Raw genomic sequence first — 18,255 nt, 5'->3', positions numbered from 1 at the left:
TCCCCTTACCGTTAGTTTCCCCTTACCGTTAGTTTCCCCTTACCGTTAGTTTCCCCTTACCGTTAGTTTCCCCTTACCGTTAGTTTTCCCTTACCGTTAGTGTCCCCTTTCCATTAGTTTCCCCTTACCGTTAATTTCCCCTTACCGTTAGTGTCCCCTTTCCATTAGTTTCCCCTTACCGTTAATTTCCCCTTACCGTTAGTTTCCCCTTACCGTTAGTTTCCCCTTACCGTTAGTTTTCCCTTACCGTTAGTTTTCCCTTACCGTTAGTTTCCCCTTACCGTTAGTTTCCCCTTACCGTTAATTTCCCCTTACCGTTAATTTCCCCTTACCGTTAATTTCCCCTTACCGTTAGTTTCCCCTTACCGTTAGTTTCCCCTTACCGTTAGTTTCCCCTTACCGTTAGTTTCCCCTTACCGTTAGTTTTCCCTTACCGTTAGTTTCCCCTTACCGTTAGTTTCCCCTTACCGTTAGTTTCCCCTTACCGTTAGTTTCCCCTTACCGTTAGTTTTCCCTTACCCATGATACTAGCCTTGTCCAGACATGGGCAACTTTGATGGCGCTGGCCTCAAATAATCTGAACTCATGATGAGGGCCCGCCATTACCCCCCACCCATCCCCCAAGTTCTTTTGTTGTAATTCCATTTTGCAATGGGGTGTAGAGAAAATGCTGTGAGTTTAAAGCAAGTTTGCAGAAATTCTAAACATGTTGCCATAGGATGGAGAGACATGTTTACAGTTGTTACTGTAATATCTGAGTGAAATTGACTAACAAAATCAATGGCGGAGTCCCCAGGAGGTAATTTGGCCATGATTACTAAGTTTAAATAGCTGGCTACTAGACTCATTTACCAAGCTAAAACATGTTCGCTGACAGGGCTAACTGAGTGGCTATCAGTGATTAAAATAACGAGAAAAACTGCTAATGTGCTAACGAATTTGAAATTGTATATTGTGTATCCCACTAGTCTAACTCGCAACCGTAAACAACAGACGGGAGGGGAGTTCCCGGGGGAGGTCCCCGTCCCTGGCCTAGTCATTACTGTTCTACCGAGTTCAACAGATGAGGCGGGGAGGCCACGCCAGGTGACCAACCGACAGTGAAGCCTACGCGTTAGATAATCTTGGCGCAGGTCTGTGCTGTCCATGTGACTCTGGAGCGCGGTGTGTGTTTGTGTGCGTGTTATCCGCTTACAGGGGCTCTCAACGCAAAGCCCCTGTCATCTTGCTCGCGCTGCTGCTTGCTCATTCCCGATGTGCCAACTGGAGAGAGAAGAGAAGCGACGTTAGTTGTTTGAACCGTTAAGGGGAAAACGTTAGGAGAGCCATGGCGAACCCAGGACAAAAAGTGGTGCTAATCACCGGTTGCTCCTCCGGGATCGGACTGAGGATGGCGGTGATGCTCGCTAAGGACGAGAAACAGCGCTATCACGGTAAGAGAGTATCACGGTAAGCGAGTAACCTCCAGAGCCTTCAGCAAGTATTCACACACCCTTGGAGTTGTTCCACATTTTGTGTTTACAGCCTGCATTTAAAATGTATACCGTTTAGATGTTTGGTCACTGGCCTACACACAACATCCCATAGTGTCAAAGTGGAATTATGGATTTTTAAATTGTTACAAATTAATACAAAAAAAGGGAAAAGATGAAGTGTTTTGGGTCAATAAGTGTTCAGCCCCTTTGTTACATCAACCCTAAATAAGTTCAGGAGTAAACATGTACTTAACAAGTCACATAATGACTGTAAGTCGCTTTGGATAAAAGCGTCTGCTAAATGGCATATATTATTATTATTATTATAATTGCATGGACACATAGTTGCATGGACTCACTGTGTGTGCAATAATTGTGTTTAACATGATTTTTTTTAAATAAATCCCTCATTACCTGTAAAGTGCCTCAGTCGAAATAGCAGTGAATTTCAAAAACCTACAGATTCAACCACAAATGAACTCACCTCCAGCAGGACCATAACCGATAGCCAAGGCCACTACGCTGGGTTTGTTTCCCAAGAAGACAGGGAATGATGCTGAGTGGCTGAATCACAGTTTACACTTAAACCTATGGCAAAACCTGAAAATGGTTGCCTAGCAATGATCATAAACCACTTTGACAGCCCTTGAAGAATTTAGAAAATAATAATGTGGAAATGTTGCACAATCCAGGCATGGAAAGCTCTTAGAGATTTACCCAGAGAGCTGTAATCGCTGCCAAAGATGCTTCGACAAAGTGTTGATCAGTGGAGAGAATAATTATGTAAATAAGATGTTTCTGTATTTAATTTTCGATAAATATGCAACATTTTTCTCAAAACATGTTTTCACTTTGTGACTATGGCATATTGTGTGTAAATGGTTGACCGAAAAAAGAAAAAAAAAAGATTGAACCCATTTTGAATTCAGGCTGTAACACAGAAAAATGTGTGTGTGTGTGTGTGTGTGTGTGTGTGTGTGTGTGTGTGTGTGTGTGTGTGTGTGTGTGTGTGTGTGTGTGTGTGTGTGTGTGTGTGTGTGTGTGTGTGTGTGGTGTGTGTGTGTGTGTGTGTGTGGTGTACAGCAGCCTAATGGTGACGATGCTGTTAGTAGGTTAAGTCCAAATACTCCAATATATTGGGTTATATAAACCTGTAGTCTATGATTTATCTCTATAAAAACATGATTTATGGTTAAAAGTAGTGCACTATGTAGGGAATATGGTGCACTATGTAGGGAATATGGTGCACTATGTAGGGAATAGGGTACACTATGTAGGGAATAGGGTACACTATGTAGGGAATAGGGTACACTGTGTAGGGAATAGATTGGACTATGAAGGGAATAGGGTGCACTATGTAGGGAATAGGATACACTATGTAGGGAATAGGGTACACTATGTAGGGAATAGGGTACACTATGTAGGGAATAGGGTGCACTATGTAGGAAATAGAGTGGACTATGTAGGGAATAGGGTGCAGGTTATAACACTGGTACACAACATACATCACTTACATAGCAGGTTATAACACTGGTACACAACATACAACAACTACATAGCAGGTTATAACACTGGTACACAACATACATCACTTGCATAGCAGGTTATAACACTGGTACACAACATACATCACTTACATAGCAAGTTATAACACTGGTACACAACATACATAACTTACATAGCAGGTTATAACACTGGTACACAACATACAACAACTACATAGCAGGTTATAACACTGGTACACAACATACATCACTTACATAGCAGGTTATAACACTGGTACACAACATACATCACTTACATAGCAGGTTATAACACTGGTACACAACATACAACAACTACATAGCAGGTTATAACATTGGTACACAACATACAACAACTACATAGCAGGTTATAACACTGGTACACAACATACATCACTTACATAGCAGGTTATAACACTGGTACACAACATACATCACTTACATAGCAGGTTATAACACTGGTACACAACATACAACAACTACATAGCAGGTTATAACACTGGTACACAACATACAACAACTACATAGCAGGTTATAACACTGGTACACAACATACATCACTTACATAGCAGGTTATAACACTGGTATGCAATGCACATGAACTACATAGCAGGTTATAACACTGATACACAACATACATCACTTACATAGCAGGTTATAACACTGGTACACAACATACAACAACTACATAGCAGGTTATAACACTGGTACACAACATACATCACTTACATAGCAGGTTATAACACTGGTACACAACATACATCACTTACATAGCAGGTTATAACACTGGTACACAACATACAACAACTACATAGCAGGTTATAACATTGGTACACAACATACAACAACTACATAGCAGGTTATAACACTGGTACACAACATACATCACTTACATAGCAGGTTATAACACTGGTACACAACATACATCACTTACATAGCAGGTTATAACACTGGTACACAACATACAACAACTACATAGCAGGTTATAACACTGGTACACAACATACAACAACTACATAGCAGGTTATAACACTGGTACACAACATACATCACTTACATAGCAGGTTATAACACTGGTATGCAATGCACATGAACTACATAGCAGGTTATAACACTGATACACAACATACATCAACTACATAGCAGGTTATAACACTGGTATGCAATGCACATGAACTACATAGCAGGTTATAACACTGGTACACAACATACATCACTTACATAGCAGGTTATAACACTGGTATGCAATGCACATGAACTACATAGCAGGTTATAACACTGATACACAACATACATCAACTACATAGCAGGTTATAACACTGGTATGCAATGCACATGAACTACATAGCAGGTTATAACACAGGTACACAACATACTAGAGGTCGACCGATTATGATTTTTCAACGCCGATACCGATACCGATTATTGGAGGACCAATTCAAGCCTCTACTGTCACGCCTTGGTCTTAGTATTTTGTGTTTTCTGTAATTATTTGTTCAGGCCAGGGTGTGACATGGGGTTATTGTATTGTCGTATTGTTTTTTTTTGTAGGCATTGGGATTGTGGCTGATTAGGGGTGTGTCTAGCATAGGCTTGGCTGCCTGAGGCGGTTCTCAATCAGAGTCAGGTGATTCTCGTTGTCTCTGATTGGGAACCATATTTAGGTAGCCTGGGTTTCACTGTGTATTTCGTGGGTGATTGTTCCTGTCTCTGTGTAGTGTTCACCAGATAGGCTGTAATAGGTTTTCGCGTTTCGTTTGTTGTTTGTTGTTTTTGTATATTATAGTTATTTCATGTATCGCTATTCTTCATTGAAGAACATGAGTAACCACCACGCTGCATTTTGGTCCGCTTCTCCTTCAACAGACGAACGCCGTTACATCTACCGATTAAATCAGCCATTTTTAAAAAAATATTTATTTGTAATAATGACAATTAGAACAATACTGAATGAACACTTATTTTAACTTAATATAATACATCAATAAAATCTATTTAGCCTCAAATAAATAATGAAACATGTTCAATTTGGTTTAAATAATGCAAAAACAAAGTGTTGGAGAAGAAAGTAAAAGTGCAATATGTGCCATGTAAGAAAGCTAACGTTTAAGTTCCTTGCTCAGAACATGAGAACATATGAAAGCTGGTGGTTCCTTTTAAACATGAGTCTTCAATATTCCCAGGTAAGACGTTTTAGGTTGTAGTTATTATAGGAATTATAGGACTATTTCTCTTGATACAATTTGTATTTCATATACCTTTCACTATTGGATGTTCGTATAGGCATTTCAGTATTGCCAGTGTAACAGTATAGCTTCCGTCCCTCTCCTCGTCCCTACCTAGGCTCGAACCAGGAACACATCTACAACAGCCACCCTCTAAGCAGCGTTACCCATCGTTCCACAAAAGCCGCGGCCCTTGCAGAGCAAGGGGAACAACTACTCCAAGTCTCAGAGCGAGTGACGATTGAAACGCTATTAGCGCGCACTCCACTAACTAGCTAGCTATTTCACATCAGTTACATCAGGCTAATCTCGGGAGTTGATAGGCTTGAATTTATAAACAGTGCAATGCTTGAAGCATTGTGAGGAGCTGCTGGCAAAATGCATGACATTGCTGTTCGAATGAATGCTTACGAGCCTGCTGGTGCCTACCATCGCTCAGTCAGACTGCTCTATCAAATCATAGACTTAATTATAACATAATAACACACAGAAATACGAGCCTTAGGTCATTAATATGGTCGAATCCGGAAACTATCATCTCGAAAACAAAACGTTTATTCTTTCAGTGAAATACGGAACCGTTCCGTATTGTATCGAACGGTTGGCATCCCTAAGTCTAAATATTGCTGTTACATTGCATAACCTTCAATGTTATATCATAATTACGTAAAATTCTGGCCAATTAATTCGCAATGAGCCAGGCAGCCCAAACTGCCCAAACTGCATATACCCTGACTCTGCGTGCAATGAACGCAAGAGAAGTGACACAATTTCACCTGGTTAATATTGCCTGCTAACCTGGATTTCTTTTAGCTTAATATGCAGGTTTAGATATATATACCTGTGCACCCTATTCCCTACATAGTCCACCCTATTCCCGACATAGTCCACCCTATTCCCGACATAGTCCACCCTATTCCCTGGGACGGCAGGATAGCCTAGTGGTTAGAGCATTGAACTAGTAACCGAAAGGTTGCAAGTTCAAATCCCCGAGCTGACAAGGTACAATATCTGTCGTTCTGCCCCTGAACAGGCAGTTAACCCACTGTTCCTAGGCCAGTTAACCCACTGTTCCTAGACCAGTTAACCCACTATTCCTAGACCAGTTAACCCACTATTCCTAGACCAGTTAACCCACTATTCCTAGACCAGTTAACCCACTGTTCCTAGACCAGTTAACCCACTGTTCCTAGACCAGTTAACCCACTATTCCTAGACCAGTTAACCCACTATTCCTAGACCAGTTAACCCACTATTCCTAGACCAGTTAACCCACTATTCCTAGACCAGTTAACCCACTATTCCTAGACCAGTTAACCCACTATTCCTAGACCAGTTAACCCACTGTTCCTAGGCCGTCATTGAAAATAAGAATTTGTTCTTAACTGACTTGCCTAGTTAAATAAAGGTAAAATAAGTAAATAAATAAAAATAAAGAAAGGCCTTGATGTTTCTGGTTAGGTCCACGTAGGACAGTCCTTTGTCGCAAATGCCTCCGCATCGATTATATGCAACACAGGACACGCTAGATAAACTAGTAATATCATCAAGTAGTTAACTAGTGATTATGATTGATTGATTGATTGTTTTTTATAATATAAGTTTAATGTTAGCTAGCAACTTACCTTGGCTTCTTACTGCATTCTCGTAACAGGCAGTCTCCTCGTGGAGTGCAATGTAAGGCAGGTGGTTAGAGCGTTGGACTAGGTTGCAAGATTGAGTCCCCGAGCTGACAAGGTAAATATCTGTCGTTCTGCCCCTGAACAAGGCAGTTAACCCACTGTTCCTAGGCCATCATTGTAAATCAGAATTTGTTCTTAACTGACTTGCCTAGTTAAATAAAGGTTTTAACATTTTTTTTAAACGGCCAAATCGGTGTCCAAAACTACCCCAATTAATCGGCCATTCGGATTAATCGGTCGACCTCTACAACATACATCACTTACATAGCAGGTTATAACACATAGCATGGTTACATGATTGTCTGTCTGCAGTCTGGGCTATGTAAGGCTCTGTGTACGTAAGAGTGTGTACGTAAGAGTGTGTGCGTAAGAGTGTGTGCGTAAGAGTGTGTGCGTAAGAGTGTGTATGTAAGAGTGTGTGCGTAAGAGTGTGTGCGTAAGAGTGTGTATGTAAGAGTGTGTGCGTAAGAGTGTGTATGTAAGAGTGTGTCTGCAGTCTGGGCTATGTAAGACTCTGTGTAGGTAAGAGTGTGTGCGTAAGAGTGTGTGCGTAAGAGTGTGTGCGTAAGAGTGTGTGTGTAAGTTACACATCATGGTTATTATGTCTCATCCCTGCTTAACCTGAGACCAATCAGTAAGAGTAGTAGCATTACCACTGCTCTCAGTGTCCTAATGCCTGGTGGATAATACCTAAACCTCCAGGAGGGGCCCTGGCTGGGCCGCTTACTGCCCCACTTAGAGGCCTCATCCTGGGCCGCGGGCGAGCCAGAGGGTGGCGTGGGATGGGTATTCTTGGTGCTGTCGGGTGAGTGCTAACGCTAAGCTAGCCCCATAATAAGACCAGCCCACAGTGCCAGGGCTAAATCAGACAGCAGACACGTGAGGTACAGGCGGTTCAGGGCCGTCTGGCTGCTATCTATAGAACAGTAATAGCACAGTGTTTCTCAATCAGACAGCAGACACGTGAGGTACAGGTAGTTCAGGGCCGTCTGGCTGCTGTATATAGAACAGTAATAACACAGTGTTTCTCAATCAGACAGCAGACACGTGAGGTACAGGCAGTTCAGGGCCGTCTGGCTGCTGTCTATAGTACAGTATAACACAGTGTTTCTCAATCAGACAGCAGACACGTGAGGTATAGGTAGTTCAGGGCCGTCTGGCTGCTGTCTATAGAACAGTAATAACACAGTGTTTCTCAATCAGACAGCAGACACGTGAGGTACAGGCAGTTCAGGGCCGTCTGGCTGCTGTCTATAGAACAGTAATAACACAGTGTTTCTCAATCAGACAGCAGACACATGAGGTACAGGCAGTTCAGGGCCGTCTGGCTGCTGTCTATAGAACAGTAATAACACAGTGTTTCTCAATCAGACAGCAGACACGTGAGGTACAGGCAGTTCAGGGCCGTCTGGCTGCTGTCTATAGAACAGTAATAACACAGTGTTTCTCAATCAGACAGCAGACACGTGAGGTATAGGTAGTTCAGGGCCGTCTGGCTGCTGTCTATAGAACAGTAATAACACAGTGTTTCTCAATCAGACAGCAGACACGTGAGGTATAGGTAGTTCAGGGCCGTCTGGCTGCTGTCTATAGAACAGTAATAACACAGTGTTTCCTGGTTCTGAGGGTCAACATGTTTATGTTTTAATCATTAACACTATTCAGTTGAATCCCGCTGATCAACACATCGTTAAACCTTCCATTAGTGGAATCAGGTGATACTCAGAACCATGTGGTTTATATTAACCTGTACAGGACCTGGACATATAGATGTATAGAGTAGTATAGGATAGTACAGGATACTCAGAACCATGTGGTTTATATTAACCTGTACAGGGATAATTGTTATGTATATAGTAGTATAGGATAGTACAGGATACTCAGAACCATGTGGTATAAGGTAGGGATGTTTGCCCTCTCCAGGCTGATGCAGCATTATGAGATCCAGCCAGAGGATGGGGCCCCGACCACAGAGCCCAAGACTAGAACACTGCTCATCCCATCCAAACCCATCAACCTGCGCTTCCTACCCCGAGCCTGAGGAGGGTGCCAGGGAGTTATAGAAAGGGATTGACAGGAGGGTCTGGTGTTGTGCTGTGCTGTGGTAACCTCCAGTCCCCTAGATCCCCTTAAACATAGCCGATTGAAGTAGTTTGGGTGGGGGTGGGGGAGGGGATGCTGAAAAATAAAGTTTGTTCATGCTACAGACAGCTATATCGGTCTGCTAATACAGGACTAGTAAAGGCTCAGTGCACAACTTTTGTGAAGAAACTATACCCCCCCCCCCCCAAATGCCCTCAAACCAAATCTCATTCATAATAATAATACACAGGAAGCGGCGCAGGTCCTAATCCAGGCACTTGTCATCTCCCGTCTGGATTACTGCAACTCGCTGGGCTGGGCTCCCTGCCTGTGCCATTAAACCCCTACAACTCATCCAGAACGCCGCAGCCCGTCTAGTGTTCAACCTTCCCAAGTTCTCTCACGTCACCCCGCTCCTCCGCTATCTCCACTGGCTTCCAGTTGAAGGATCCGCTACAAGACCATGGTGCTTGCCTATAGCTGTGAGGGGAACGGCACCTCAGTACCTCCAGGCTCTGATCAGGCCCTACACCCAAATAAGGGCACTGCGTTCATCCACCTCTGGCCTGCTCGCCTCCCTACCACTGAGGAAGTACAGTTCCCGCTCAGCTCAGTCAAAACTGTTCGCTGCTCTGGCCCCCAATGGTGGAACAAACTCCCTCACGAGGACAGCGGAGTCAATCACCACCTTCCGGAGACACCTGAAACCCCACCTCTTTAAGGAATACCTAGGATAGGATAAAGTAATCCTTCTCACCCCCCTTAAAATATTTAGATGCACTATTGTAAAGTGGTTGTTCCACTGGATGTCATAAGGTGAATGCACATTTGTAAGTCGCTATAAGAGCGGAAATGACTTAAATGTAATGTAAATGTATGTATATAGTAGTATAGGATATTATAGGATACTCAGAACCATGTGGTATAAGGTAGGGATGTATATAGTAGTATAGGATATTATAGGATACTCAGAACCATGTGGTATAAGGTAGGGATGTATATAGTAGTATAGGATATTATAGGATACTCAGAACCATGTGGTATAAGGTAGGGATGTATATAGTAGTATAGGATATTATAGGATACTCAGAACCATGTGGTTCACACAGTTAGATGTCGACCAGCGGTACGCAACCTGTGGTCCGTGGACTGGCGCCGGCCCCTGGGATGATACTGAGCGGTCCATCAGGTAGTTAACTGACAGTGATTTAGTTATACGGGGCGGCAGGTACTGCCGGTTCGAATCCCGGGGTCTGACGGGACCCGGGAGTTGCTGGAATCAAATCCCAGATGCCATTGCCTGTCATTGTGCCCCTGAGCAAGGCACTTAAAACCCCCACAACTGCTCCACGGGCGCCCAGTGTGGCAGCCCCCTGCTCTAACCTCTCCAACCTGTATACAGGTGTCCTATCTTAATTTGATCACTCTGTTTTCGCAGAGAATTTTCCTGCACAGCTGAAAATTCTTAATTTGATATTTTTGGGGGGGCTTCTAAAGTTCGTAATTTCCACTGTAAAATCTCTGAATGTATCAACCCCTACAAACATGTCTATTAATCATAATCCACATAATAATTCAAATGTCCTGTTACTGCAGGATTGTTTTCCTGCTGTGAGAAACTAGTCAAATTAAAATGTAACATCTTTTTGTGTCTTTCAGAGGGGTTGGGATCATTTGGCCTTGTATACAGATGGTGAATAAAAGGATCGCCATAATTTGATGCAGCTAAACAGTCCTTGGACATCAACTCATCCTCCTTCCTTCTCTCTAACCTTAAGGATACCTGCCTATTACCTTCTCCCTGAATGAACTGTCATATGAACAGCATAATGTGCTACAAGTAGAGACCGACCTGGAAAAGGTCTCTATAAAGAAGGAGAGGGGGAGGGTCTCCATAAAGAAGGAGAGGGGGAAGGTCTCCATAAAGAAGGAGAGGGGGAAGGTCTCCATAAAGAAGGAGAGGGGAAAGGTCTTCATAAAGAAGGAAAGGGAGAAGGTCTCCATAAAGAAGGAAAGGGAGAAGGTCTCCATAAAGAATGAGAGGGGGAAGGTCTCCATAAAGAAGGAGAGGGGGAAGGTCTCCATAAAGAAGGAGAGGGGGAAGGTCTCCATAAAGAAGGAGAGGGGGAGGTCTCCATAAAGAAGGAGAGGGAAAAGGTCTCCATAAAGAAGGAGAGGGGGAAGGTCTCCATAAAGAAGGAGAGGGGAAGGTCTCCATAAAGAAGGAGAGGGGGAAGGTCTCCATAAAGAAGGAGAGAGGGGAAGGTCTCCATAAAGAAGGAGAGGGAAAAGGTCTCCATAAAGAAGGAGAGGGAAAAGGTCTCCATAAAGAAGGAGAGGGGGAAGGTCTCCATAAAGAAGGAGAGGGGGAAGGTCTCCATAAAGAAGGAGAGGGGGAAGGTCTCCATAAAGAAGGAGAGGGGGAAGGTCTCCATAAAGAAGGAGAGGGAAAAGGTCTCCATAAAGAAGGAGAGGGGGAAGGTCTCCATAAAGAAGGAGAGGGAAAAGGTCTCCATAAAGAGGGAGAAGGTCTCCATAAAGAAGGAAAGGAAGAAGGTCTCCATAAAGAAAGAAAGGGAGAAGGTCTCCATAAAGAAGGAGGGGGGATGAGAAGGTCTCCATAAAGAAGGAGAGGGAGAGGGAGAAAGTCTCCATAAAGAAGGAGAGGGGGAGGGAAAGGTCTCCATTAAGAATGAGAGGGGGAGAGGGGGAGGGAGAAGATCTCCATAAAGAAGGAGAGGGGAGGGAAAGGTCTCCATTAAGAAGGAGAGGGGAAGAGGGGGAGGGAGAAGGTCTCCATAAAGAAGAAGAGGGGGAGAGGGGAGGGAAAAGGTCTCCATAAAGAAGGAGAGGGGGAGAGGGGAGGGAAAAGGTCTCCATAAAGAAGGAGAGGGGAAGAGGGGGAGGGAGAAGGTCTCCATAAAGAAGAAGAGGGGGAGAGGGGGAGGGAAAAGGTCTCCATAAAGAAGGAGAGGGGAGAGGGGGAGGGAAAAGGTCTCCATAAAGAAGGAGAGGGGGAAGGTCTCCATGAAGAAGGAGAGAGAGGTCTCCATAAAGAAGGAGAGAGAGAAGGTCTCCATAAAGAAGGAGAGGGAGAAGGTATCCATAAAGAGAGGGAGGGGAGGGAGAAGGCCTCCATAAAGAGAGGGAGGGGGAGGGAGAAGGTCTCCATAAAGAAGGAGAGGGGAGGGGGAAGGTCTCCATTAAGAAAGAGAGGGGAGGGAGAAGGTCTCTGTAAAGAAGGAGAGGGGAGGGAAAAGGTCTCCACAAAGAAGGAGAGGGGAGGGAGAAGGTCTCCATTAAGAAGGAGAGGGGGAGAGGGGGAGGGAGAAGGTCTCCATAAAGAAGGAGGGGGAGATGGGGGAGGGAAAATGTCTCCACAAAGGAGAGGGGGAGAGGGGGAGAGGGGAGGGAAAAGGTCTCCACAAAGGAGAGGGGAGAGGGGGAGAGGGGGAGGGAAAAGGTCTCCACAAAGGAGAGGGGGAGAGGGGGAGGGAAAAGGTCTCCACAAAGGAGAGGGGGAGAGGGGGAGGGAGAAGGAAGGAAAGGGGAGAGAGGTGAGAAATAGCTACAAAGATTAACAATAGCCAGCTAGAAAGTAAATTCAGTCCTTTGGGAATATGATTATTATTATTATTAATATCATAACGTCTTATAGAATGTGGCTTCCCCTCCGCTCTTTCCTCTCCTCACCTCTCAACATTCCACACACACAATAGAAAACCCCACCCACACTCACACAAATAATATACACATTCCACACACACAATAGAAAACCCCACCCACACTCACACAAATAATATACACATTCCACACACACAATAGAAAACCCCACCCACACTCACACAAATAATATACACATTCCACACACACAATAGAAAACCCCACCCACACTCACACAAATAATATACACATTCCACACACACAATAGAAAACCCCACCCACACTCACACAAATAATATACACATTCCACACACACAATAGAAAACCCCACCCACACTCACACAAATAATATACACATTCCACACACACAATAGAAAACCCCACCCACACTCACACAAATAATATACACATTCCACACACACAATAGAAAACCCCACCCACACTCACACAAATAATATACACATTCCACACACACAATAGAAAACCCCACCCACACTCACACAAATAATATACACATTCCACACACACAATAGAAAACCCCACCCACACTCACACAAATAATATACACATTCCACACACACAATAGAAAACCCCACCCACACTCACACAAATAATATACACATTCCACACACACAATAGAAAACCCCACCCACACTCACACAAATAATATACACATTCCACACACACAATAGAAAACCCCACCCACACTCACACAAATAATATACACATTCCACACACACAATAGAAAACCCCACCCACACTCACACAAATAATATACACATTCCACACACACAATAGAAAACCCCACCCACACTCACACAAATAATATACACATTCCACACACACAATAGAAAACCCCACCCACACTCACACAAATAATATACACATTCCACACACACAATAGAAAACCCCACCCACACTCACACAAATAATATACACATTCCACACACACAATAGAAAACCCCACCCACACTCACACAAATAATATACACATTCCACACACACAATAGAAAACCCCACCCACACTCACACAAATAATATACACATTCCACACACACAATAGAAAACCCCACCCACACTCACACAAATAATATACACATTCCACACACACAATAGAAAACCCCACCCACACTCACACAAATAATATACACATTCCACACACACAATAGAAAACCCCACCCACACTCACACAAATAATATACACATTCCACACACACAATAGAAAACCCCACCCACACTCACACAAATAATATACACATTCCACACACACAATAGAAAACCCCACCCACACTCACACAAATAATATACACATTCCACACACACAATAGAAAACCCCACCCACACTCACACAAATAATATACACATTCCACACACACAATAGAAAACCCCACCCACACTCACACAAATAATATACACATTCCACACACACAATAGAAAACCCCACCCACACTCACACAAATAATATACACATTCCACACACACAATAGAAAACCCCACCCACACTCACACAAATAATATACACATTCCACACACACAATAGAAAACCCCACCCACACTCACACAAATAATATACACATTCCACACACACAATAGAAAACCCCACCCACACTCACACAAATAATATACACATTCCACACACACAATAGAAAACCCCACCCACACTCACACAAATAATATACACATTCCACACACACAATAGAAAACCCCACCCACACTCACACAAATAATATAAACATTCCATACTCAAACATGCACTTACATGCAGGGTTTGTAACTTCTGTCTAACACCAATGTATTACACACACATTGACGTGCTCAAACACACACACACACACACACACACACACACACACACACACACACACACACACACACACACACACACACACACACACACACACACACACACACACACACACACACACACACACACACACACACACACACACACACACACACACACACACACACACACACACACACACACACAGTAATTTCTGTTTACTCATTATCTGGTTTAATCCAGTGAACTCTGTTTGACCCTATTCTCTCTCTCGCCCTCTCTCTCACTCTGTACATCTCTCTCCTCTCTCTCTCCCACCCCCTCTCTCCCCTCTCCTCTTTCTCTCTCTCCCACCCCTCTCCTCTCTCTCCCACCCCCTCCCACCCCTCTCCTCTCTCTCTCCCACCCCCTCTCACCCCCTCCTCTCTCTCTCCCACCCCCTCCCACCCCTCTCCTCTCTCTCTCCCACCCCCTCTCACCCCTCTCCTCTCTCTCTCCCACCCCTCTCCTCTCTCTCTCTCCCACCCCCTCCTCTCTCTCTCCCACCCCTCTCTCTCTCCCCTCCCCACCCCCCTCTCACCCCTCTCCTCTCTCTCTCCCTTCTAATCTCTCTCACCCCTCTCCTCTCTCTCTCCCTTCCAATCTCTCTCCCACCCCTCTCTCCCCTCTCTCTTTCTCTCCCTCCCAATCTCTCTCTCTCCCCTCTCCTCTCTCTCTCCCTCCCAATCTCTCTCTCCCACCCCCGCTCACCCCTCCCACCCCTCTCTCCCCGCTCCTCTTTCTCTCCCTCCCAATCTCTCTCTCTCCCCTCTCCTCTCTCTCTCCCTCCCAATCTCTCTCTCCCACCCCCGCTCACCCCTCCCACCCCTCTCTCTCTCCCTCTCTCTCCCCCCCACCTCCTCTCACTCTCTCACCCCTCCCCCTCCTCCTCTCTCTCCCACCCCCGCTCACCCCTCCCACCCCTCTCTCTCTCCCCTCTCTCTCCCCCCCACCTCCTCTCTCTCTCACCCCCTCCCCCTCCTCCTCTTCTCTCTCTCTCCCCTCTCCTCTCTCTCCTCTCTCTCTCCCACCCCCTCTACCCTCTCCTCTCTCTCTCCCACCCCCTCTCCCCTCTCCTCTCTCTCTCCCACCCCTCCTCTTCCCTCTCCTCTCTCTCTCCCACCCCCTCTCCCCTCTCTGTCCCACCCCCTCTCCTCTCTCTCTCCCACCCCCCTCTCCCCTCTCCTCTCTCTCTCCCCACCCCCTCTCCCCTCTCCTCTCTCTCTCCCACCCCCTCTCCCCTCTCCTCTCTCTCTCTCCCACCCCCTCTCCCCTCTCCTCTCTCTCCCACCCCCTCTCTCCCCTCTCCTCTCTCTCTCCAACCCCCCTCTCCCCTCTCCTCTCTCTCTCCCCCACCTCTCCCCTCTCCTCTCTCTCTCCCACCCCCTACTATCTCTCCCACCCCCTCTCCCCTCTCCTCTCCCCCCCCCCCCTCTCCTCTCTCTCTCCCACCCCCTCTCCCCTCTCCTCTCTCTCTCCCACCCCCTCTCCCCTCTCCTCTCTCTCTCCCACCCCCTCTCCTCTCTCTCTCTCTCTCCCCACCCCCCCTCTCCCCTCTCCTCTCTCTCCCACCCCCTCTCCCCTCTCCTCTTTCTCCCACCCCCTCTCCCCTCTCTCTCTCTCTCTCTCTCTCCCACCCTCCCCTCTCTCTCTCTCACCCCCTCTCCCCTCTCTCTCTCTCTCCCCCCCCTCTCCCCTCTCTCTCTCTCCCCCTCTCCTCTCTCTCTCTCTCTCCCACCCCCTCTCCCCTCTCCTCTCTCTCTCCCACCCCCTCCTCTCTCTCCTCCCACCCCCTCTCCCCTCTCCTCTCTCCCACTCTCCCCTCTCCTCTCTCTCCCCCCACCCCCTCTCCTCCTCTCTCTCTCCCTACCCTCCCCTCTCCTCTCTCCTCTCTCTCTCTCTCTCTCTCTCCCACCCCCTCTCCTCTCTCTCTCTCCCACCCCCTCTCCTCTCTCCCACCCACCCCCCTCTCCCCTCTCCTCTCTCTCTCCCACCCCCCTCTCCCCTCTCCTCTCTCTCTCCCCACCCCCTCTCCTCTCTCCTCTCTCTCTCCCACCTCTCCTCTCTCTCTCCCCCCCCTCTCCCCTCTCCTCTCTCCCCACTCTCCCCTCTCCTCTCTCTCCCACCCCCTCTCTCTCTCTCTCCCACCCTCCCCTCTCCTCTCTCCTCTCTCTCTCTCTCCCACCCCCTCTCCTCTCTCTCTCCCACCCCCCTCTCCCCTCTCCTCTCTCTCTCTCCCCACCCCCTCTCCCCCTCCTCTCTCTCTCCCACCCCCTCCCCTCTCCTCTCTCTCTCTCTAACCACCCCCTCTCCCCTCTCCTCTCTCTCTCCCACCCCCTCTCCTCTCTCCTCTCTCTCTCCCATCCCCCTCTCCTCTCTCTCTCCCCACCCCCTCTCCCCTCCTCTCTCCCACTCTCCCCTCTCCTCTCTCTCTCCCACCCCCCTCTCCTCTCTCTCTCCTACCCTCCCCTCTCCTCTCTCCTCTCTCTCTCTCTCTCTCCCACCCCCTCTCTCTCTCTCTCTCCCACCCACCCACCCCCCTCTCCCCTCTCCTCTCTCTCTCCCCCCCCCTCTCCCCTCTCCCCTCTCTCTCTCACCCCCCTCTCCCCTCTCCCCTCTCTCTCTCTCCCCCCCCCTCTCCCCTCTCCTCTCTCTCTCTCTCTCCCCCCCCCCTCTCCCTCTCCTCTCTCTCTCTCTCTCCCACCCCCCTCTCCCCTCTTCTCTCTCTCTCTCTCCCCCACCCCCCCTCTCCCCTCTCCTCTCTCTCTCTCTCTCCCACCCCCTCTCCCCTCTCCTCTCTCTCTCTCTCCCACCCCCCTCTCCCCTCTCCTCTCTCTCCCACCCCCTCTCCTCTCCCTCCCCCCCTCTCCCCCCTCCCCTCTCTCTCTCCCACACCCCCTCTCCTCCCCCCCCCCCTCTCCTCTCCCCTCTCCTCCCTCTCCAGTCATTGCCACCATGCGAGACCTGAAGCGTAAAGACAAGCTGGTGGAGGCAGCAGGTGATGCGTACGGGAAGAGCCTCTCTCTAGCGGTGTTGGACGTGTGTACGGACGAGTCAGTCAAACAGTGTATCGACGGAATCAAGGACAGACATGTCGACGTACTCAGTAAGGAACCAGCTACTATTACACAGTACTCAGTAAGGAACCAGCTACTATTACACAGTACTTAGTAAGGAACAAGCTACTATTACACAGTACTCAGTAAGGAACAAGCTACTATTACACAGTACTCAGTAAGGAACAAGCTACTATTACACAGTACTCAGTAAGGAACCAGCTACTATTACACAGTACTCAGTAAGGAACCAGCTACTATTACACAGTACTCAGTAAGGAACAAGCTACTATTACACGGTACTCAGTAAGGAACAAGCTACTATTACACAGTACTCAGTAAGGAACCAGCTACTATTACACAGTACTCAGGAAGGAACCAGCTACTATTACACAGTACTCAGTAAGGAACAAGCTACTATTACACAGTACTCAGTAAGGAACAAGCTACTATTACACAGTACTCAGGAAGGAACAAGCTACTATTACACAGTACTCAGGAAGGAACAAGCTACTATTACACAGTACTCAGGAAGGAACAAGCTACTATTACACAGTACTCAGGAAGGAACAAGCTACTATTACACAGTACTCAGTAAGGAACAAGCTACTATTACACAGTACTCAGTAAGGAACAAGCTACTATTACACAGTACTCAGTAAGGAACAAGCTACTATTACACAGTACTCAGGAAGGAACAAGCTACTATTACACAGTACTCAGTAAG

General features: G+C 46.7%; 1 pseudogene; it reads left to right on the top strand.

Annotated features, from left to right (window-relative positions):
• The first annotated feature begins 685 nt into the window (after window positions 1-685).
• The window catches only part of LOC124020543, a 30,606-nt pseudogene continuing 13,036 nt past the window's right edge, over window positions 686-18,255 (top strand).

The sequence above is a fragment of the Oncorhynchus gorbuscha genome, unplaced genomic scaffold (assembly GCF_021184085.1).
Source record: "Oncorhynchus gorbuscha isolate QuinsamMale2020 ecotype Even-year unplaced genomic scaffold, OgorEven_v1.0 Un_scaffold_850, whole genome shotgun sequence".
NCBI lineage: Eukaryota > Metazoa > Chordata > Actinopteri > Salmoniformes > Salmonidae > Oncorhynchus > Oncorhynchus gorbuscha.
Note: the sequence above shows the minus strand (reverse complement) of the source record. Positions and strands in the feature narration are given on the sequence as shown.